The 21,960-nt window shown below is 46.7% G+C and overlaps 1 protein-coding gene and 1 long non-coding RNA gene across 5 annotated transcripts in view; one reads left to right on the forward strand and one right to left on the reverse strand.

Moving 5' to 3' along the window:
• The window catches only part of WDTC1 (WD and tetratricopeptide repeats 1), a 73,501-nt gene extending 57,055 nt beyond the window's left edge, over nucleotides 1–16,446 (reverse strand). For 2 of the 4 annotated variants that reach the window (XM_024357242.3, XM_016957114.3), the window contains exon 1: nucleotides 16,126–16,446. The gene's annotated coding sequence lies outside the window, so the exon portion shown is untranslated. The remainder of the gene's footprint in view (nucleotides 1–16,125) is intronic. The other 2 variants (XM_063783961.1, XM_063783959.1) reach the window with 2 other exon arrangements.
• A 123-nt stretch (nucleotides 16,447–16,569) lies between these two features.
• LOC112209475 (uncharacterized) lies at nucleotides 16,570–21,431 on the forward strand. The gene is made up of 4 exons (XR_002944243.3): nucleotides 16,570–16,816; nucleotides 17,475–17,632; nucleotides 20,772–20,893; nucleotides 21,293–21,431. It is a non-coding gene; the product is annotated as an uncharacterized LOC112209475 (long non-coding RNA).
• Nucleotides 21,432–21,960: the final 529 nt, after the last annotated feature.

A 21,960-nucleotide genomic window follows, 5' to 3' on the forward strand; every position in this document is an offset into this window, starting at 1 on the left:
TAGCATATCACCATGTAACCCCATCATTTCTATAAACTTTTAACTTAGAATACTGGAAAACTTTCTTCTATAAGCCTTTCTCTATGGTTTTAAAGGATACTAACAAGAAAATAGAAGTCTGGCTAGGTGTGGTCACTCACACCTGTAATCCCAGCATTTTGGGAGGCCAAGGTGGGCAGATCACCTGTGGTCAGGAGTTTGAGACCAGCCTGGCCAATATGGTGAAACCCTGTCTCTACTAAAAAAAAAAAAAAAAATTAGCCAGGAGTAGTGGTGCACGCCAGTAATCCCAGCTACTCAGGAGGCTGAGGCAGGAGAATCACTTGAACCTGGGAGGTAGAGGTTGCATTGAGCCAAGATCACACCACTGCACTCCAGCCTGGGTGACAGAGTGAGACTCTGTCTCAAAAAAGAAAAAAGAAAAAAAAAAAAAACAAGTCAATTAACAGCTCGATTTGGAGGAATTAGTCTAATCATAATGCCAAGGTGATCAGTAATATAATAGCCTGAGGTCAACATGACTTAGAACAAAGTACATTTGTGAAGATCACTCATCTAGAACCAAGAATTGAATGGTAATATCCAAATATGAAGAACCACTCCTTTCATGTGTGCTATAGTCCTTGTTTGGCTCTGGATAACGCAGCAGAAAGAGAAAAACATATAATACTTAGGCACCTGGGCCTGAATTCCAGCTTCCCCCTCAGTGTACCAATTAGTACCTACATAGGGAAGTTACTTAAATTTTCTGAGTTTCAATTTCCTCATTTGTAAAATGGGGATGCTAACACCTACTTTAATGGGTTGTTGTGAATACATGATAAAATATATATGAAAATACATAACAGGGCTGGGTGTGGTGGCTCACGCCTGTAATCCCAGCACTTTGGGATGCTGAGGTGGGTGGATCACCTGAGGTCAGGAATTTGAGACCAGCCTGGTCAACATGGCAAAACCCCGTTTCTACTAAAAATACAAAGTTACTTGGGAGGCTGAGGCAGGAGAATCGCTTGAACCTGGGAGGCGGAGGTTGCAGTGAGCTGAGATTGCACCACTGCACTCCAGCCTAGAGGATACAGAGAGACTCTTATCTCCAAAAAAGAAAAAAAGAAAGTACATAACAGTATCGTATCTAGATTGTAGTTGGTGCTCAACAAATGTTAGCTAAATTTGAATTCTACTAAAACCTGGTAACCCCTGTTATATTTGCTCAGTAGCATGGATTGTAACATTTCCCCCGCCCCAATTTCCCTACCAGAGATGAAGCTGACAAGGGGTATTTCATTGTAGGATGGCAGGGGCAGAGTATAGGATGTCTTTATCACCTGTCAGGTTTGAAACGCAAGATCAGAAGGAAAATCGTGACTTTGTTAAAAGTGAAGAAATGCCACACAAAAATCTGTGCAAGAATGTATTTATAGCAAGGCCAGGTGCACTGGCTCACACCTGTAATCCCAGTGCTTTGGGAGGCCGAGGGAGAATCACTTGAGGCCAAGAATTTAAGACCAGGCTGGGCAACATAGCAAAATCCCGTCTCTACAAAAAATAAAATTAGCCAGGTGTGGTGGCCATGCATCTACAGCCCTAGCTACTCAGGAGGCTGAGGCAGAAAGATTGCTTGAACCCAGGAGTTTGAAGTTACAGTGAACTATGATCATGCCACTCCAGCCTTAGTGAGAGTGAGATTCAGTCTCAAAAAGAAAAAAAAAAGTTTAGAGCAGCATTATTCATAATAGCCAAAAGGTGGAAACATCCATCAACTGATAAATAGATAAACAAAATGTGGTATACCCATACAATGGAATGTTATTTGGCCATAAGAAGGAATGAAGTACTGATACATGCTACAACATAGAGGAACTCTAAAAATATTATGCCAAGTGAAAGAAGCCTACATATTGCATAATTCCATTTATATAAAATAGAACAAAATAGAATAGAAATAGGAAGTAGATTAATGGTTGCTTAGGGCTGAAGGGAATGGGGGGATAGAGAAGTGACAGCTAAAGGATATGGCTTTTTTTTTTTTTTGAGACAGTCTCACTCTGTTGCCCAGGCTGGAGTGCAGTGGTGCCATCTCGGCTCACTACAGCCTCTGCCTCTCAGGTTCAAGTGATTCTCATGCCTCAGCCTCCGGAGTAGCTGGGATTACAGGCATGCACCATTATGCTCGGCTAATTTTTCGTATTTTTAGTAGAGATGGGGTTTCACCATGTTGGCTAAGCTTGTCTTGAGCTACTGGCCTCAAGTGATCTGTCTGCCTCAGCCTCCCAAAGTGCTGGAATTACAGGTGTGAGCCACTGAGCCGGGCCAGGATATGGTTTCTTTTTAAAAAATTTAAGGCTGGGTGCAGTGGCTCACGTCTATAATCCCAGCACTTTGGGAGACCAATGTGGGAAGATTGCTTGAGCCCAGGAGTTTGGGACCAGCTGGGAAACATGGTGAAACCCTGTCTCTAAAAAAAGTTAAAAAATTAGCTGGGCGTGGTGGCACACCTGCAGTCCCAGCTACTTGGGAGGCTGAGGTGGGAGGACTGCTTGAGCCCAGGAGGTTTCGGCTACAGTAAGCCAAGAGCACACCACTGCACTCCAGCCTGGAAGACAGGGCAAGACTCTGAATAAATAATAATAATAATAATAATAATAATTTTTTAAGTGAAATTCACATAAGATGAAACTAATCATTTTAAAGTGTATCATTAACAGACAACCTATAGGATGGGAGAAAATACTTGCAAACTATGCATCTGACAAAGGTCTAATATCCAGCATCTATAAGGAACTTAAAGAAATGTGCAAGAAAAAAACAATCCCATCAAGTGGGCAAAGGACATGAACAGACACTTTTCAAAAGAAGACATACATGTGGCCAACAAGCATATGAAAAAAAGCTCAGTATCACTGATCAATAGAGAAATGCAAGTCAAAACCACAATGAGATACCATCTCACACTAGTCAGGATAGCTATTATTAAAAAGTCAAAAAATAACAGATGCTGGTGAGGTTGCAGAGAAAAGGCAACACTTTTACACTGTTAGTGGGAGTGTAAATTAGTTCAACCATTGTGGAAAGCAGTGTGAAGATTCCTCAAAGAGCTAAAAACAGAACTACCATTTGCCCTAGCAATCCTATTACTGGGTATATACCCAAAGGAATATAAATAGTTTCACCATAAAGACACACACACTGTGCAGTATGTTAATTGTGGCACTATTCACAATAGCCAAGACATGGAATCAACCTAAATGCTCAACAACAGCAGATGGGATAAAGAAGATGTGGTACAGGCTGGGCACAGTGGCTCACGCCTGTAATCCCAGCACTTTGGGAGGCCGAGGCGGGCAGATCACCTGAGGTCAGCAGTTCAAGACCAGCCTGGCCAACGTGGAGAAACCCCGTCTCTACTAACACTACAAAATTAGGCAGGCATGGTGTCAGGTGCCTATAATCCCAGCTACTTGGGAGGCTGAGGCAGGAGAATCACTTGAACCCGGGAGGCAGAGGTTGTAGTGAGCTGAGACTACGCCATTGCACTCCAGGCTGGGCAACAAGAGTGAAACTCCATCTCACAAGGGAAAAAAAAAAAAAAAAGAAAGAAAATGTGGTACATGTACACCATGGAATGACCATGCAGCCATAAGAATGAGATCATATCCTTTGCAGGAACATGAATGGAGCCGGAGGCCATTATCCTCAGCAAACTAAAGCAGAAACAGAAAACCAAATATGGCATGTTCTAACTTGTAAGTGGAAGCTAAATAATGAGACTTCATGGACACAAAGAAGGGAACAACAGACACTGGAACCTACTTGAGGGTGGAGGGTGGGAAGAGGGAGAGGATCAGAAAAAATAACTATTGGGTACTAGGCTTAGTACCTGGGTAACAAAATAATCTGCACAACAAACCACCATGACATGAGTTTACCTGTATAAAAAACCTGCACAAGGCTGGGCACAGTGGCTCACACCTCTAATCCCAGCATTTTGGGAGGCTGAGGCAGGTGGATCACTTAAGGTCAGAAGTTCAAGACCAGCCTAGCCAACGTGGTAAAACCTCGTCTCTACTAAAAATACAAAAATTAGCCAGGCGTGGTGGCAGGCACCTGTAATCCCAGCTACTCGAGAGGCTGAGGCAGGAGAATCGCTTAAACCCAGGAGGCAGAGGTTGCAGTGAGCTGAGATCATGCCACTCTGCTCCAGCCTGGGCAACAGAGGGAGACTCTGTCTCAAAAAAATTTTTAATTAATTAAATAAATAATAATGCAGAAATAGGCTGGGTGCGGTGGCTCACATCTGTAATCCCAGCACTTTGGGAGTCCGAGGTAGGAGGATTACTTAGGCCCAGGAGTTTGAGGCTGCAGTGAGCTATGTTTGTGGCACTGGACTCCAGGCTGGGTGACAGAGTGAGAGCCTGTTTCGGAAAAAAAAAAAAAAAAAATGGCTGGGCATGGTGGCTTACGCCTGTAATCCCAGCACTTTGGGAGGCCGAGGTGGGCAGATCACCTGAGGTCAGGAGTTCAAGACCAGCCTGGCCAACATGGTGAAACCCCATCTCTACTAAAAATACAAAAATTAGCCGGGCGTGGTGGCGGGTGCCTGTAATCCCAGCTACTCAGGAGGCTGAGGCAGAAGAATCGCTTAAACCTGGAAGGCGGAGGTTGCAGTAAGCCGAGATCGTGCCATTGCACTCCAGCCTGAGTGACAAAGCAAGACTCAGTCTAAAAAAAAAAGAAAGAAAGAAAACACATGTCCATACAAAAAGCTGTACATGAATACTCAGAGCAGCATTATTCATAATAGCCCAAATTAGAAACAACCCAAATGGCCATCAATTGATGAATAAATATAATGTGTTAATATCCACTGTAATGGAATATTATGCAGCCATAAAAAGGAATGAGGTACTAATTCATACAACAACATGGAAGAAACTTCAAAACATTCTGCTAAGTGAAGGAAGCCAGTCACAAAAGACTACATGTCGTATGGTTCTATTTATGTGAAATGTCAAGAATAGGAAAACCTACAGAGACAGAAAGAGATGGGAGTGTTGGGGAGGAATGTGATAGCTCAAGAGTATGTGTTTCTTTTTTAGGTGATGAAAATGTTTTGGAATTAGATAGTGGTGACAAGTTGCACAACTTTGTGACTATATTAAAACCAATGAATTGTATAATTTAAGAGACTGTCTATTTTATGGTACGTGAATTATATGTCAATAAAGAAGAAATACCTTAAAACCCTTTCTTGGCCAGGTGCAGTGGCTCATGCCTGTAATCCCAGCACTTTTTGGGAGGCCAAGGCGGGTGGACCAGGAGGTCAGGAGTTCGAGACCAGCCTGGCCAACATGGTGAAAGCTCGTCTCTACTAAAAATACAGAAATTAGCTGTGCATGGTGGCAGGCACCTATAATCCCAGCTACTCGGGAAGCTGAGGCAGGAGAATCGTCTGAACCCGGGAGGCGGAGGTTGCAGTGAGCCGAGATTGCGCCATTGCACTCCACCCTGGGTGACAGGGCAAGACTCCGTCTCAAAAAAACAAACAAACAAAAAAAACCCTTTCTTTTCTCTACCTCAAAATCACAGGTTATGGAAAGAAAATTCCATTCTTAGCCTTTCCTTCATCTGTCTCCTACCTTGAGCTGTGGTTATTTACGTGGCTTCTCTTTCTTAGAAGATTAAAAGCATGCTGAGGGCCTGCTCTTCATCCGATTCATCCATTGATCCCACTGGTCTTCCAGGAGTGATGTAAGCTTAGCAGGCACCAATAAATATTTGCTGAATGAATAATGGCATGACTGCCTTACACACAATGTTTTATACCTATCAAAGCACTTTTGTTCAAGCTTTTAATTTGAACTTTGCAACAATCCTTTTAGGAAGTTAGAAAGCTAATATAACGCTGCTATGAATAATGCTGCTATGAATATTCATATACGATAATAATCCCCATTTAACAAGGGAGAAGTGAAGCAGAATACTACATGGTACTGAGGAAGAAGCACTGGACTGGGAGATCTAGGGTCTTGTGCTCCAAGCCAGCCTCTGCCTTTAACTGGCTGTATGACCCTGAGTGAGGCATTTTGCTCTCTCAGTCTATTCTGCCATTTGTAAAATGAGAGGTGGACTCTGAGATAAGCTACAAAACCCCTTCCGATGACACTATGCTGAGATTTTAAGTAGACACTACTGGTTAGCAGCAGACCAGAGATGGAACCTAAAACATCTGTATTCTCTTTCCTCTGGACATGCTACCTCCCATAGCAGAGACGTGCCCCCAACCAGGGTGACAACTGACCCCCTTTCAACATTCTGAATTATGCAAAGATGTATGCAAGTTTCCTTTCACTCTATTTATAGTGGTTCTATTGGAGCAATCCTACAAAAAAGATGAAAGATGCAACGAAGCAAGGACTCAACTTCACTTTCAATGCATAAAGGTCATTGGAAATAGCATAAGGCCAGGTGTGGTAGCTCATGCCTGTAATCTCAGTGCTTTGGGAGACCGAGGCAGGAGGATCACTTGAAGGCCAGGTGGTCGAGAGCAGTCTGGGCAACAGAGTAAGATCCTGTCTCTATAAAAAAGTTTTTTTAAAAGTTAGCCAGGCATGGTGGCACACTCCTGTAGTCCTAGCTACTAGGAAGGCTGGGGCAGGAGGGAGGAGGGAGAATTGCTTGAGCCCAGGAGTTTGAGGTTATATTGAGCTATGATTGTGCCTCTGCACTCCAGCCTGTGTGACAAAGTGAGGCGCTGTCTCAAAAACGAAACAAAACAAAAGAAAGAAAGAGCATAATAAAATGAAGAGTGTAGCTGTGGACCTAACAGATCTTAGGTTCAAATCCCAGTTCTGACACCTATTTTCTGTCTGACTTGACATTTCTTTTAAATTTTTTTTTCTTTTCTATACCTCTTACGTCTCTTCATCTTTTTATTTTTTTTAAAAAAATTTTTATTTGTTTTGAGACAGGGTCTGGCTCTGTCACCCAGGCTGGAGTGTGGTAGCATGATCTCAGCTCACTGCAACCTCTGCCTCCCGGGCCCAAGAGATCCTCCCATCTCATCAGCCTCCCGAGTAGGTGGGACCACGGGCATGCACCACCCACACACACCTGGCTAATTTTTGCATTTTTTTTTTTTGTAGAGATGGGGTTTCACCATGCTGCCCAGGCTGGTCTCGAACTCCTGGGCTCAAGCGATCTGCCCACCTCAGCCTCCCAAAGTGTTGGGATTATAGGCATGAGTCACCATGCCAGACCCTGACTTGACATTTCTAAACCTCAGTTTCCTAATCTGATAATACCTACCTCTGCAGGGTGAGGAGGAACAGAAGCGCTTGCATGTAAAATGCCTGACACTGATCCTATTAAATAATATTTATTGAACATTCTAACATTTTACAAGTGTCATCTCACAGACTCCTCATAATAATCCTATGAGACAGGTGCTATTGTTATCCTCATCTTACAGATGCAGGATCTGAGGCACAGAAAAGTGAAGTTGCCAAAGCTACACAGTTCTTAGACAGAGAGTCAACCTATACAGTCTGACTCCAGGGGCCAGGCCATTGGCCACTAAAAAATAATTACTGGGCCGGGTGTGGTGGCTCACACCTGTAATCCAGCACTTTGGGAGGCCAAGGCGGGCAGATCACTTGAGGTCAGGAGTTTCAGACCAGCCTGGCCAATGTGGTGAAACCCTGTCTCTATTAAAAATACAAAAATTAGCCGGACATGGTGGCAGGCGCCTGTAATCCCAGCTGCTGGGGAGGCTGAGGCAGGAGAATCACTTGAACTCAGGAGGCAGAGGTTGCAGTGAGCCAAGATCGAGATCATGCCACTGCACTTCAGCCTGGGTGACAGAGTGAGACACTGTCTCAAAAAAAAAAAAAAAAAAAAAAAAATTACTGGCCAGGGAGCAGCGGCTCACACCTGTAATATCAGTATTGATACAATTTCAGGAAGCTGCTGAAACTTTGTCTCTTACCATTCCTTAGGGTTAAGCTGCCTTGACTCTGCTGATCTCAAACACAAATTTAAAGAGTGCCATTTCAGGGTCATGGACGAAGTTGGTACAAGGACAGTTTCTGGGAAAGGTTTCGCTGGTAGGATAGACTCATCACCAAAGCATCTTCAGGAAACTTCTTAGCCATCTTTGAGGCTCCTGGCTTAAATAATCCCATGTAGGACTGCTTGAGGTTTTCTCTGTAGAAGAGAGCTGCTTCTAAGCAATGCTTTACTTTCTGGGAAGCTTTAGATAAAAACTCACCTTGATGTCTTCTCCCCTGCCCAGTGGGCTCCGTATTGCTGTTTGAGCTTTTAAGAGACAGGGTCGCCTGGGTGCGGTAGCTCACGCCTGTAATACCAGCACTTTGGGAGGCCGAGGTGGGTGAATCACCTGAGGTCAGGAGTTTGAGGCCAGCCTGACCAACATGGTGAAAGCCTGTCTCTACTAAATACAAAAAATTAGCCAGGCGTGGTGGTGCATACCCGTTATCCCAGCTACTCGGGAGGCTGAGGCAGGAGAATCACTTGAACCCGGGAGGCAGAGGTTGCAGTGAGCCGAGATTGCACCATTGCACTCCAGCCTGGGTGACAGGAGCGAAACTCCGTCTCCGTCTCAAAAAAAAAAGAGACAGGGTCTAGCTCTGTTCCCCAGGCTGGAATGGAATGTAGCACTATCACAGTTTACTGCAACTTTGAACTCCTAGGCTTAAGGGATCCTCCTGCCTCAGCCTCTTGAGTAGCTAGGATTACAGGTGCAAATCACCATGCCTGGCTAATTTTATTTTTATTTTTTGTAGAGATGGGGGTCTCATCATTTTGCCCAGGCTGTTCATGAAGTCCAGGCCTCAAACAATCCTCCCATCTCACCCTCCCAAAGTGCTAGGGTTACAAGTGTGAACCATCTGGCCAGGCACGGTGGCTCATCCCCGTAATCCCAACACTTTGGGAGGCCAAGGCAGGAGGATCACTGGAGGTCAGGAGTTGGAGACCAGCCTGGCCAACATGGTAAAACCCCGTCTCTACTAAAAATACAAAAATTAGCCAGGCGTGATGGCACACGCCTGTAATCCTAGCTACTCAGGAGGCTGAGGCAAGAGAATCGCTTGAACCCAGGAGGCTGAGGCTGCAGTGAGCCAAGATTGCACCACTGCACTCCATCTTGGGTGACACAGCGAGACTCTCAAAAAAAAAAAACAGTATGAGACATCACACCCAGCCACTTGTTTGAGCTTTGTGAAAATTTTTTCTGGATGTTTTCAGAACTTTGTTTTCCAGTGATCATAGCTAATTTTCCTGTCTGCTCTTAGGACCCACAATTACCTTAAGATAGTGGAAGGAAACAGAGAAAAGGGAGCATATTTTGATAATGCTATACTCTTTCACTATTTAAAAGCATCTGCAGTCTTTAACTTGCATCCTGACAAATCCTGCCACAATTCAAAATATCTCCTGTAGAGAAGGCTCTGGAGTTTCATCCTGTAACTCTACTACTAGCTGCAAGGTCAAGGAAAACTAAACCATTCAAGTTAGAAATGTTTCCTTTCTAACTCAGTGACAGTAGTGTTACATCCAGATGTGTAACTCAAAAGGGAACCAGGTAGGCCATCAGCACCCAAACACTCAGGCCTCAACTATGAAGCTCCCTGACCATGAATGCCTAGCTCTCATTCTCAGGAAGGCCCCCTAAGAGGCTGAAGGATAAGCAGTTTTATAGAATTTGGGGGTCATGAATAAGGACAAAATTGTACAAAAGTCCTGATCCAAACACTGCCCTCGACAGCCTCTGGAGAGCTCCCTGGGCAAGGTCTGATCCTGTTCTCCACCCCATCTCCAAGAAAATGGGGTTAATACCTCCCCAGATGGCTATACGGAGGATTAAGGGTCATTATTCTTGGCACTGAGCTCTGTTACAGCTCTAGCAGTTGTGACCTTGTATCCTAAAAGAAGACAATAAATACAAAAATGCCAACGGTGACCCTCAAATCTGGCTCTGCAGTAGTAGCTGAGAATTTTCTTTGCACAGGGCCTCTGACACTGCCTCCTATACACTCTGGCCTTTTGACTGCATCCTCCCCTTATTCAGGCTTAAAGTTTTTTTGTTTTTTTTTTTTTTTGAGATGGAGTCTCACTGTCACCCAGGCTGGAGTACAGTGTTGCGATCTCAACTCACTGCAACCTCCACCTTCTGAGTTCATGCGATTCTCCTGCCGCAGCCTCCTGAGTAGCTGGGACTACAGACACCCGCCACCACGCCAGGCTAATTTTTGTATTTTTAGTAGAGACAGGGTTTCACCATCTTGGCCAGGCTGGTCTCAAACTCCTGACCTTGTGATCCGCCCACCTCAGCCTCCCAAAGTTCTGGGATTACAGGCGTGAGCCACTGCACCCAGCCCAGGCTTAAAAGTTTTTAAGGTATTAGTCTTCAATGCCACAAAGCCCTTCAAGGAGTCAGCAGCTATTACTTAATAGCTCAAAGAATGGGCCCTAGAACTCTCAGAGTTACACATAGGCCTGAATTTACCCAGAAGAAGCCAACTAAGTGGTATTCCTTTACATCCAAGCCCTGGCTCTTGAGGGCAATCAGTGAGGTCTAGTAAAAAGGATATATTTCATCATTTAGTCCTCAAAAACCCACTAAAAAGTAGGTACTACAATAAGCCTCATTTTATAGGTGAAACTATAGCTCTGAGAGGATACATGATTGACCCTAGGTCACAGAGCTAAGGAGGAGATATGGGTTCAAATATCAGCCCTACACTACTAGTTGTGTAACCTCCAGCATATTCCTTAACTTTAGTCTAGAGTCTCAGTTTCTCATTTGTAAAGTGGGGATAATGGTAATACCTTCCTTCCAGGGGAGCTCTGAAGATTATAAGAGACATTATAGAAAAAGTAGAGCTGGGCCTGGTGGCTCATGCCTGTAATCCCAGCACTTTGGGGGGCCAAGGTGAGTGGATCACCTGAGGTCAGGAATTCGAGACCAGCTTGGCCAACATGGTGAAACCCCATCTCTACTAAAAAAATACAAAAATTATCCAGGCATGGTGGCGTGCACCTATAATCTCAGCTACTCAGAAGGCTGAGGCAGGAGAATTGCTTGAACCTAGGAGGCGGAGGTTGCAGTGAGTAGAGATCGTGTGCACTCCAGCCTGGGCAATAAAAGCAAAACTCTGTCTTAAAAAAAGAAAGAAAAAGTATCTAGCAAGTGCCTGGTATATACTAAATATTCAATACATGTTAGTTTTTTTGGTTTTTTGTTTTTTTTGTTTTTTTTTTTTTTGAGACAGAGTCTCACTCTGTCCCCCAGGCTGGAGTGCACACGATCTTGGCTCACTGCAACCTCTGCGTCCCAGGTTCAAGCAATTCTCATGACTCAGCCTCCCAAGTAGCTGGGATTACAGGTGTGCACCACCACGGCTGGCTAATTTTTTGTATTTTTAGTAGAGACAGGTTTGCCATGTTGCCCAGGCTGGCCTCCAACTCCTGAGCTCTGCCCACATCAGCTTCCCAAAGTGCTAGGATTACAGGCATGAGCCACTGCACAACTGGCTTTTTTTTTTTTGAGACAGGGTCTCTGTTGCCCATGCTGGAGTTCAGTAGCGCAGTCTTGGCTCACTGCAACCTCTGCCTCCTGCACTCAAGTGATGCCCCTGCCTCAGATTCCTGGGTAGATGGGAATACAGGCACATGCTACCACACCTGGCTAATTTTTAAATTTTTTTTTGTAGAGACTGGGTTTCACTATGTTGCTCAGGCTGGTCTCAAACTCCTGGGCTCAAGCAATCCACCCACCTAGGCCTCCCAAAGTGCTGGGATTACAGGTGTGAGCCACCGTGCCAAGCCATGTTAGGTTTTAAAGATCAAACAGACAGGGAGACTGGGCATGGTGGCTCACACCTGTATTCCCAGGACTTTGGGAGGCTGAGGTAGGCAGACTGCTTGAGCCCAGGAGTTTGAGACCAGCCTGAGCAACATAGTGAAACCCCATCTCTATGAAAAAATTAAAAAATTAGCCAGGCGTGATGGCACACACCTGTCTTCCCATCTACCCTGTCTCATAAAAAAAAAAACAAAAAGCCAGGAGCGGTGGCTCATGCCTGTAATCCTAGCACTTTGGGAGACCGAGGCAGGTGGAACTCAGGAGTTCGAGACCAGCCTGGGCAACATGGCAAAACCCTGTCTCTAATAAAAATACAAAAAAATTAGCCGGGGCTGGGCGCGGTGGCTCACACCTGTAATCCCAGCACTTTGGGAGGCTGAGGCGGGCAGATCACCTGAGGTCAGGAGTTCAAGACCAGTCTGGTCAACATGGTGAAACCCCATCTCTACAAAAATACAAAAATTAGATGGGCGTGGTGGTACATGCCTATAATTCCAGCTACTTGGGAGGCTGAGGCATGAGAATCACTTGAACCTGGGAGGCAGAGGTTGCAGCGAGCCGAGATCATGCCACTGCACTCCAGCCTGGATGATGAGGTGAGGCATGGGAATCACTTGAACCTGGGAGGCAGAGGTTGCAGTGAGCTGAGATCATGCCACTGCACTCCAGCCTGGATGACGAAGTGAGACTCTGTCTCAAAGAAAAAAAAAAGATGTGGCAAACTCTCTGCTTGAATATCTGCAATGATGGGTAACTCACTCCCTCACAAGGCAGCCCATTTTGTTTTTAGAAAGCTACATTATCTCCTATCAAACCAAAGTCTACCTTCTTGGAAATTATGTCATTTAATCCTGAGATGCCTTCTAGAATCACAGAGAACATCCAGTTTCCTTTCCCCATGACAATTCTTCAAGTATTTGAATGAGGTATCATGTTCCCCCAGGCTCTTAGCCTTGGTCTTTTCAGTTCTTCTTCATGTGTCACAGTCCCAGAGGCAATTCAATATCACAGAGCAGACAGACCTGGGTTTGAATTCCAGTCCTTCCTCTTACTTGCTGTGTGACCTTAAGCAACTTACTTAATTTCTCTGAATCTGTTTCTTCATAGGTATAATAGGGAAAATGATTCTCACCTCACAGGACAGTCATGAAGGTTACACTGGATAAAGTAAAAATACTAGCTAGCACTGAGCCCAAGATATACCAGGCCCTGAATAAAATGTCAGTCACTTTTTAGGACATATCCCAACTGGCAAATACCTCTCAAAGTAAATTAACTACACCAAGGAACTGGCTTCTTTCTTTTTTTTCTTTTCTTTTTTTTTTTTTTTTGAGATGGAGTTTCACTTTTGTTGCCCAGGCTGGAGTGCAATGGCACGATCACAGCTCACCGCAACCTCCACCTCCTGGGTTCCAGCGATTTTCCTGCCTTAGTAGGAAAATCCCTCCTGAGTAGCTGGGACTACAGGCGCGTGCCACCATGCCCAGCTAATTTTTTTTGTATTTTTAGTAGAGATGGGGTTTCACCGTGTTAGCCAGGATGGTCTCAATCTCCTGACCTCGTGATCTGCCCACCTCAGCCTCCCAAAGTGCTGGGATTACAGGCGTGAGCCACCGCGCTCAGCTGGTTTCTAATAGCAACTGCCAGAACTTTGGCTTTTCAAGAGATGACAGCTAAGAAAGTACAACCTAAGGGTTTTGTGGGCCCAGCAATCTGCAATGGCAGCCTAAAGATACAGTGGAGCATCTGGAAAGGTGAGGTGGAAAGAAGAAAGGAAACAGAATAGATAACTAAACCAGTGACCCAAAGAAAACACAAGTATCACCAGATTACATGTTCTGTTTGACTTCCTCTCTGAGACTCAGAACTGCACATGTCAGCAACATTCCTTAATTTTTAAAAAGAGAGAAGAGAGTGGTCACGGAGGCCGTGTCTGTAGTCCCAGCTACTAGGAAGGCAGAGATACGAGAATCCCTTGAGCTCAGGAGTTCGAGACCAGCCCGGGCAACAGAGTGAGACCCCATCTCAAAAAAATAAAAATAAAAGGAGAGAGGCCGGGTGCGGTGGCTCACACCTGTAATCCCAGCACTCTGGGAGGCTGAGGTCGGTGGATCACGAGGTCAGGAGTTCAAGACCAGCCTGGCCAAGATGGTGAAACCCCATCTCTACTAAAAATACAAAAATTAGCTGGGCATGGTGGCAGGCACCTGCAATCCCAGCTACTTGGGAGGCTGAAGCAGAGAATTGCTTGAACCCAGGAGGCTGAGGTTGCAGTGAGCTGAGATCGCGCCACTGCACTTCAGCCTGGGCAACAGAGCAAGACTCCATCTCAGAAAATAAATAAATAAACACATACATACAATTTTAAAAAGGAGAAAAAAATAAAAATAATTAAAGACCAAGTCATAGTCTAGATCTTCCTTAGCAGTTGGCCCCTCAAGATCCACAAATGTTTGGCAGTGGGCTTCAAGATTTTCAGTTGTCTTTCCAGATCCTAAAGTCTAGGTGTGCAAAAACACCCTACATAAGATGCCCAATGAGTCAATACTGAACTCCTTCCGGCTAAAAAAAACTGTCAATTGTATGAAACTGGTAAATAGTCGTTAACATCATCATCATAATATTTACACGTGTTCTCTCTTTCCCTCGTGACCCTCAGTGAAGGTGTCCCAGGGAGAAATATGGGCTACTGCTCAATTATTCTGCAGAGTTGATCCAAAAGCACTGTTCCTTCAAATTGAGATAAGACTCGAACAGAAGTGCTCCCATATAGGTCAAAAAAGGAAAGGAGAGCAGGACTCCAGCCTTAAAGCAGCATGATCACAAACTATGACAGAAGAGGTCATTTCCCACCTGCCAACGAAATACAACAACCTACAATGAAGAAACCTCAGTAAGTCTCAGACTTGGCCCAAAGGAGCCCCACTAGTTACTCCCTGGTCTGTTACAGAGGATCTGGCTATTACACTCAACAGCAAAAATTCAATTCAATCCCGCTAAAGATATAAGAATCACAAGGAAGAATAAGCCAGAACTCAAGACAGAAATAGCATTAAGTAGTTCCTTCAGTACAGTGAGCAGAAGCTGGCCACTCAAAGACTCTAAAAGACACAGAAAAGCTTAGTAGGGACCACTGGGCATACCGGTGTCCTAGGTGGGGATTTCGTAACGTCTTTGAGTCAGAAGCTGCCCTCAAAATAGTTTCTTCTCAAAACGGTTTCAGGCTTTGTTAGAAAGGGAAGACTTCACTGCCACTTTACCCAGATCATCTACCCCATCCTTGGAATGAATGGGGAAGCTTCAGCCACCCTACCAGGCTCCTAAAAACACCAACTTGAGAGAAAAACTATAACGTTGCTCTACCAGTTCTTCAGGAGGTTAAAGAAAGTCACAGAAGAAAAGAACTCTGGGGAAAACAGTCAAATTCGGCTATTAAGACATTAGTTACAGGCCCCTGTACCTCTCCTCTAGAAACCCTGGGAGTACACCCGCAGAGGAGAGAGAGCCCAAGCCACCAAGCAAAGTCAACCAGTCTGGCAAGGGGGCGTCCCACTGCGGCTTTCAGTCCAAGAAGTGGATCCTGCTGGTTCGCAGTCTCTCTTCTATCTCCTCACTTCCTATTTACCCTTTGAAGTGGGTACTGAATAGCCCGTTCCCAAGCAGAGGCCCTTTGTATACGGGGTGCTACAGTCGCCTGGTGGAAACACCTTGGCAGAGTTGTTTGGTGCCAGGATGGGCCACTGAAGGCATCTGCGGTGGACACACAAACACACACACACACACACACACACAGAGAGAGAGAGAAAGAGAGAGAGAAAAACAGAAAGAGAGCGAGAAGCTAAGAGAGCAGGTCAGGTCGGCGTTGCCCTCCCAGCACTTACACCTGCCCCTTCTTCCTGACTCCGGCGCCAGATCAGATGTCAAACAAAAACTCCGCAAAAAAGTCCCATGATGGAATGACTTCCACCTCTCCCTCCGCAGAGCCTCCCCGGACTCCCACAGCCTCCCCCCGCGTCCCGACCAAACCCTCCGCCCCCACCCCGCCCCCGGACCACTCTGCCCTCCGCCCCGGCGAGGCCTGGCCCCTCTCGGGACACCCGGGGCCCCGAGGCGGGTAGGCTCAGGCCCCCAGGCCGGCAGGGCTGGAGCCGGCCCAGAGCTGGCGGCCCGTTCACCGGGGCTGCGGGAGCCGGTCCCCGCCTCGGCGCCCGCGGAGGGCAGGGGGCGGCGGTGACCCGTACCTGTCAGGTCTCTTCCCCCGACCGGTAGCGGCGCAACTTCAGGAGCCCATGTCCGTCCGGGGGGGGGCGGCCCCTCTCCCGGGAGGGGGGGCGCGGATCCCGGGGAGGGGGCTGGGGGGCTCGAGCAGCTCTAGCCCCTTCCCATGCTCCCCGCCCGGCGCCTGGCCGAGGCCGGACAGCGCCTCCGCCCGCCCCTGCGCACCGCCTCACACCCGCGCTCACACACACTCACACTCCCTCGCGCGCTCTCACACACGCACTCCCCTCCCTCCTCCTCCTCTGTTTATCTCCTCCAGCTGTCTGGGGACCCAGGAGAAGCCCAGCAACGCGCCTGCGCCACGCAGTCTCCGCCTCCGCCCCGCGCCTCGCAGCCGGCGGGTACGCTACGGAGACTGCGCCCGGCCGCTTCCAGAATGGCTAGCCGGGCCCCCCCACTTACCCCCCCGCGCCCGGTCAACGTCTGCTGCCGGCGGCGCCCACTAACCTGCTAGTGGGGGAGCCCCGCACCGCCGTGGCCAATGGGCTTCGCCGCTCGCGGGACCGGCAGCCAGTGGGCGGGCGGGAAAGCTGGGCTAAGCCCTGGGGCACCCTGGGAGTCGTAGTTTTTCGCCGTCGAGGAGTTCCTGCCGAGCGGGCTCACCCCGCCCGGTTGCCATTAGTTACCCGGACGCACCTCCCACCCCACCACCAGGTAAAACGCTCCTCACACCGCTTCTGGGACACCCGCCCACACCCTCGCCCACTGACCCCCAGGCCCCCTCACAGCCCCTTAAGAGCTCCTAAGACTTCCTCTCAGCCGCCGAATTCTGGGACCTCTCAGGCTAGGGCCCCGGGGGGCTCCTCAGCCCACTCCTTCCTGCTCTGGGGGGCTGCTGAAGTGCACAGTCCTCACTGACGTCTCCTGGGCCTTAAGGAAGAGAATGAAAGAGAATCGGTCCTACGCTGAGTAGCCTGGAGAGGAGTCAGCCACACACACTCTGGGTGCCCTCGGGGTGATGGGAGCGACTAGGTCCATCTGACCCTAGCGGAGTCACTGCTGCTCCTACCTCTGAGGAAGAGACGCAGTTCCAGCCTTGTGGAGTCCCGGGTCTGATGGAGGAGAGACCCTCCTCTTTATTAAGGAAGTTCCCAAGGTGACAAGGGTGGCACTAAGCCTATCTTCTTAAGGCAGAGACCAGGCCCCACCCGTGAAACCTCAAGTCAGAAAGGGAAGACGTGTCACCTTCTGACAAAGGAAACTTGTCACCCATAGGGTGCCATTTGTCAGATACTAACAATAATTCACTTTTATTCGCACTGGATTGGGTACAGTCTCTTAGCTAGGTACTATTGCTGTCTGTGTTTTGCAGAAAAGGAAAGCTGAAGCAGAAAGGCTAAAAGCAACTTGCCCCCGGGGTCCTGATAAGTTGGCAAATTGGGAATTAGACCCAGATCTGCCTGACACCAGAGTCTGAGCCTTTGAACACTGCCTGTCTTTCCTGTGAAAACCAGACAGCACCCGCTCTCAGTAAGGACTGAATATATGTATTTGGCATTTATAGTGTTTATCACTTGTTTTTTTTTTTTTTTAATGTGTCGCTTGTTTTTTTTTTTTTTTCCAATTCTGCTCACATCATGGTACGAATTTGTCTGTGAATACCTGAATACTCCCAGAGACAAGGTAGTATTCCAATTGCTGGTGATTTCTCCGCAAGGGAGATTTCTCCCCATTTAGAGGAGTAAGAACGTACCCTTGTGAAACCGCTCACAAAGCCTTTTATGCCTTTCTCCTAAAAATGTTGTGGGTCATTCCCCCTGAACTCTCCACCACAGCTGTTCTACTGAATATAAAAAATCATAGACTTTGGGACTAGAAGAAAGCTTTGAGATCATCTATCTGCAGCTCCCCAGGTTCAGGCTGCAACCTTGGTTAGGGTCATTGGGTTAATTAAACTGAATAATATCTAACATTTATTGAATACTTACCATGGGAGATAAGTGCTACTAGTGAATTAATAAATACTCCCGGGCTGGGCGCGGTGGCTCACGCCTGTAATCCCAGCACTTTGGGAGGCCGAGGCGGGCGGATCACGAGATCAGGAGATAGAGACCACCTGGCTAACACGGTGAAACCCCATCTCTACTAAAAATACAAAAAAATTAGCCGGGCGTGATGGTGGGCGCCTGTAGAACCAGCTACTCGGGAGGCTGAGGCAGGAGAATGGCGTGAACCCGGGAGGCGCAGCTTGCAGTGAGCCGAGATCGCGTCACTGCACTCCAGCCTGGATGACAGAGCAAGACTCCGTCTCAAAAAAAAAAAAAGTAAAAGAAAAAGAAACACTCCTGGCCGGGCGCGGTGGCTCACGCCTGTAATACCAGCACTTTGGGAGGCCAAGGGCGGGTGGATCGCCTGAGGTCGGGAGTTCAAGACCAACCTGGCCAGCATGGTGAAACTCCGTCTCTACTAAAAATACAAAAATTAGCCGGGCGTGGTGGCGCGTGCCTGTGATCCCAGCTACTCAGGAGGCTGAGGCAGGAGAATCACTTGAACCCTAGAGGCGAAGGTTGCAGTGAGCCGAGGTCGTGCCACTGCACTCCAGCCTGAGCAACAGAGAGAGACTCCATCTCAAAAAAAGAAAAAAGAAAAGAAAGAAAGACAGACTCCCACAATCACATAGCTAGGAAGTGGTACAGTTGGGATTAAAGCCTACACTATTCAAATCCAGAACCCTCATTTTTAAATCATTTTAGCATCCTGTGTTTTTGGCAGAGACCACCCCCCCCACTTTTTTCTTCTTTTTTTGAGACAGAGTCTTGCTCTGTCGCCCAGGCTGGAGTGCAGTGGGGCAATCTCTGCTCACTGCAAGCTCTGCCTCCCGGGTTCACACCATTCTCCTGCCTAAGCCTCCCGAGTAGCTGGGACTACAGGCGCCCGCCACCAGTTTGTCATTTCATTTAGTACAGACGGGGTTTCACCGTACTAGCCAGGATAGTCTCGATCTCCTGACCTCGTGATCCACCCGCCTCTGCCTCCCAAAGTGCTGTCACTACAGACGTGAGCCACCGCGCCCGGCCAGAGAACCCACATTTTAAAGTCTTGTTTAATGCTGGCAAGGTCACAGAGGATCTTAGATATACTGATAGAGAAGAGTGGGTGATGTTTCTGTGACTCCTAGCACAGTCTATGGCACATAGCAGAAACTCAGTAAATATTTGTTGTCAGAATGAACTTTCGTTGGTAGAGACTGATGACAGGAAGAAGACTATTTCTTTTGAGACGGAGTCTTGCTCTGTCGCCCAGGCTGGAGTATAGTGGTGCAATCTCGGCTCACTGCAACCTCTGCCTCCTGGGTTCAAGCGATTCTCCTGTCTCAGCCTCCCGAGTAGCTGGGACTACAGGCACATGCCACGACGCCCGGCTAATTTTTGTATTTTTAGTAGAGATGGGGTTTCACCATAATTGGTCAGGCTGGTCTCAAACTCCTGATCGCAGGTGATCCACCTGCCTTGGCCTCTCAAAGTGCTGGGATTAGAGGCATGAGCCACCTCGCCCCACCAGGAAGAAGACTATTAACAACTGCAGTTACTATTTATTATTTTCTAATAGATACCACTCGTACTCTTACACTTGCTTGAGTTTCTCTCTTTCTCACTTCCTCTCTCTCCATATAGGCAGAGACCTATACATAAATCTATACATACATATGTGTACACGCACGCACACACATATACATTAACACACACTAACTCATTTGCTTCTCCCAACCACGTTGTGAGTTAGGTATGATTCTTACTCCCATTTTACATAGAAGAAACAGAGACTCGGCCAGGCATGGAGGCTTACGCCTGTAATCCCAACGTTTTGGTTCCAGACCAGCCTGGGCAATACGGCAAAATCCTGTCTCTAAAAAAAATATAAACATTGGCCAGGCGCGGTGGCTCACGCCTGTAATCCCAGCACTCTGGGAGGCCGAAGCAGGCAGATCACGAGATCAGGAGTTCGAGACCAGACTGGCCAACATAGTGAAACCCCGTCTCTACTAAAAATACAAAAGTCAGCTGGGCATGGTGGTGCGTGCCTGTAATCCCAGCTATTTGGGAGGGTGAGGCAGGAGAATCGCTTGAACCCTGGAGGCAGAGGTTGTGGTGAGCCAAGATCACGCCACTGCACTCCAACCTGGGCAACAGAGCAAGACTTCGTCAAAAAAAAAAAAAAAAAAAAAATTAGGGCGGGCATGGTGACTGGGCCGGGTGTGGCTCATGGCTGTAATTCTATCACTTTGGAAGGCTGAGGTGGGAGGATCACTTAAGGTCAGGAGTTTGAGACCAGCCTGGCCAACATGGCCAAACACCGTCTCTATTAAAAATACAAAAAAAAAAAAAAATTAGCCAGTTGTGGTGATGCGTGCCTGTAGTCCCAGCTACTTGGGAGACTGAGTTAGGAGGATCGCTTAAACCTGGGAAGCAGAGGTTGCAGTGAACCAAGATGGCACCATTGCACTCCAGCCTGGTACACAGAATGAGACCCTGTCTGGAAAAAAAAAAAAAAAAAGGAGAAGAAAGAAGAAGATGGTTAAGTTCAAAATCAGACACACGCTTCCCAGCCACAGGTGTTTTCAGATTATGAAATAATTTTCTTTTTCTTTTTCTTTTTTTTTTTTTTTCAGACGGAGTCTCACTTTGTCACCCAGGCTGGAAAGCAGTGGCGAGATCTCGGCTCACCACAACCTCCGCCTCCCAGGTTCAAGCGATTCTCCTGCTTCAGCCTCCCAAGTAGCTGGGATTACAGGTGCACACCACCACACCCGGTTAATTTTTTTTATTTTTAGTAGAGACAGGGTTTCACTATGTTGGCCAGGCTGATCTCAAACTCCTGACCTTGTGATCTGCCCGCCTCGGCCTCACAAAGTGCTGGGATTACAGGTGTGAGCCACCATGCCCGGCCTAAAATAATTTTCTAACCAATAGAGTTGGACTACTTTGAGAGGTTGTAAGTTCTTTGTTTCTGGTAGTATTCAAGTACAGGCTATATACACATGTGTCCAAGATACTCTAGAAGCAATTATTGTATTAGGTAGATATTTAATTAAGTGACCATTTCCAATTTTTTTATTTGGCTCTTGGAAACAGACAAGGATTATTCAAATAAAGCTATGGCAATGAATGTTGCTGTTTTTTCTCTCCTAAGAGCATGAGATGATGCCTCAACTGATCACCAACTCTGCAGAGGCAGTCACTGATACTATCATTTTCATCTCCTAATTGGATTCCTAGGCAAAAGTGGACATATTCAACCTACAATTAAAGATGCTTATATTTTACAACCCAGCAATTCTACTTCTGATATCTTAGGGGATCTATTGCATGTGTGCACAAGGAGACATTGGCAAGAATATTCCTTCCAACTGTATTATAATAGCAAAAATGTTGAAACAACCTGTCTTTCTGTAAGGGGAATCAATGGATGAATTGTGGGTTAGTCATACAATGGAGTACCATACAACCAATTAAATGATTTACATGTCATCGAGATAGATAAATCTTAAAAACATAATGAGTTAAGGAAGTTTAAAGATAATACATTCAGTATGGCATTTATGTAAAATTGAACACAAAAATGTCATATATTTATAAATATATATGTAGAAAAATACAAAAAGTTAAATGGGAAAGACAGCAATTTTGGGAGAGTGCTTACTTCTTTTTTTTTTTTTTTTTTTTTTTAACAGTACTACTTCTGGCCAGGCTGGGTAGCTCACAACTGTAATCCCAGCACTTCGGGAGGCCGAGGTGGGGTGGATTGCTTGAGTCCACGAGTTTGAGACCAGCCTTGGCCACATGGCAAAACCCCATCTC

The sequence above is a fragment of the Pan troglodytes genome, chromosome 1, assembly GCF_028858775.2.
Source record: "Pan troglodytes isolate AG18354 chromosome 1, NHGRI_mPanTro3-v2.0_pri, whole genome shotgun sequence".
Classification (NCBI taxonomy): domain Eukaryota; kingdom Metazoa; phylum Chordata; class Mammalia; order Primates; family Hominidae; genus Pan; species Pan troglodytes.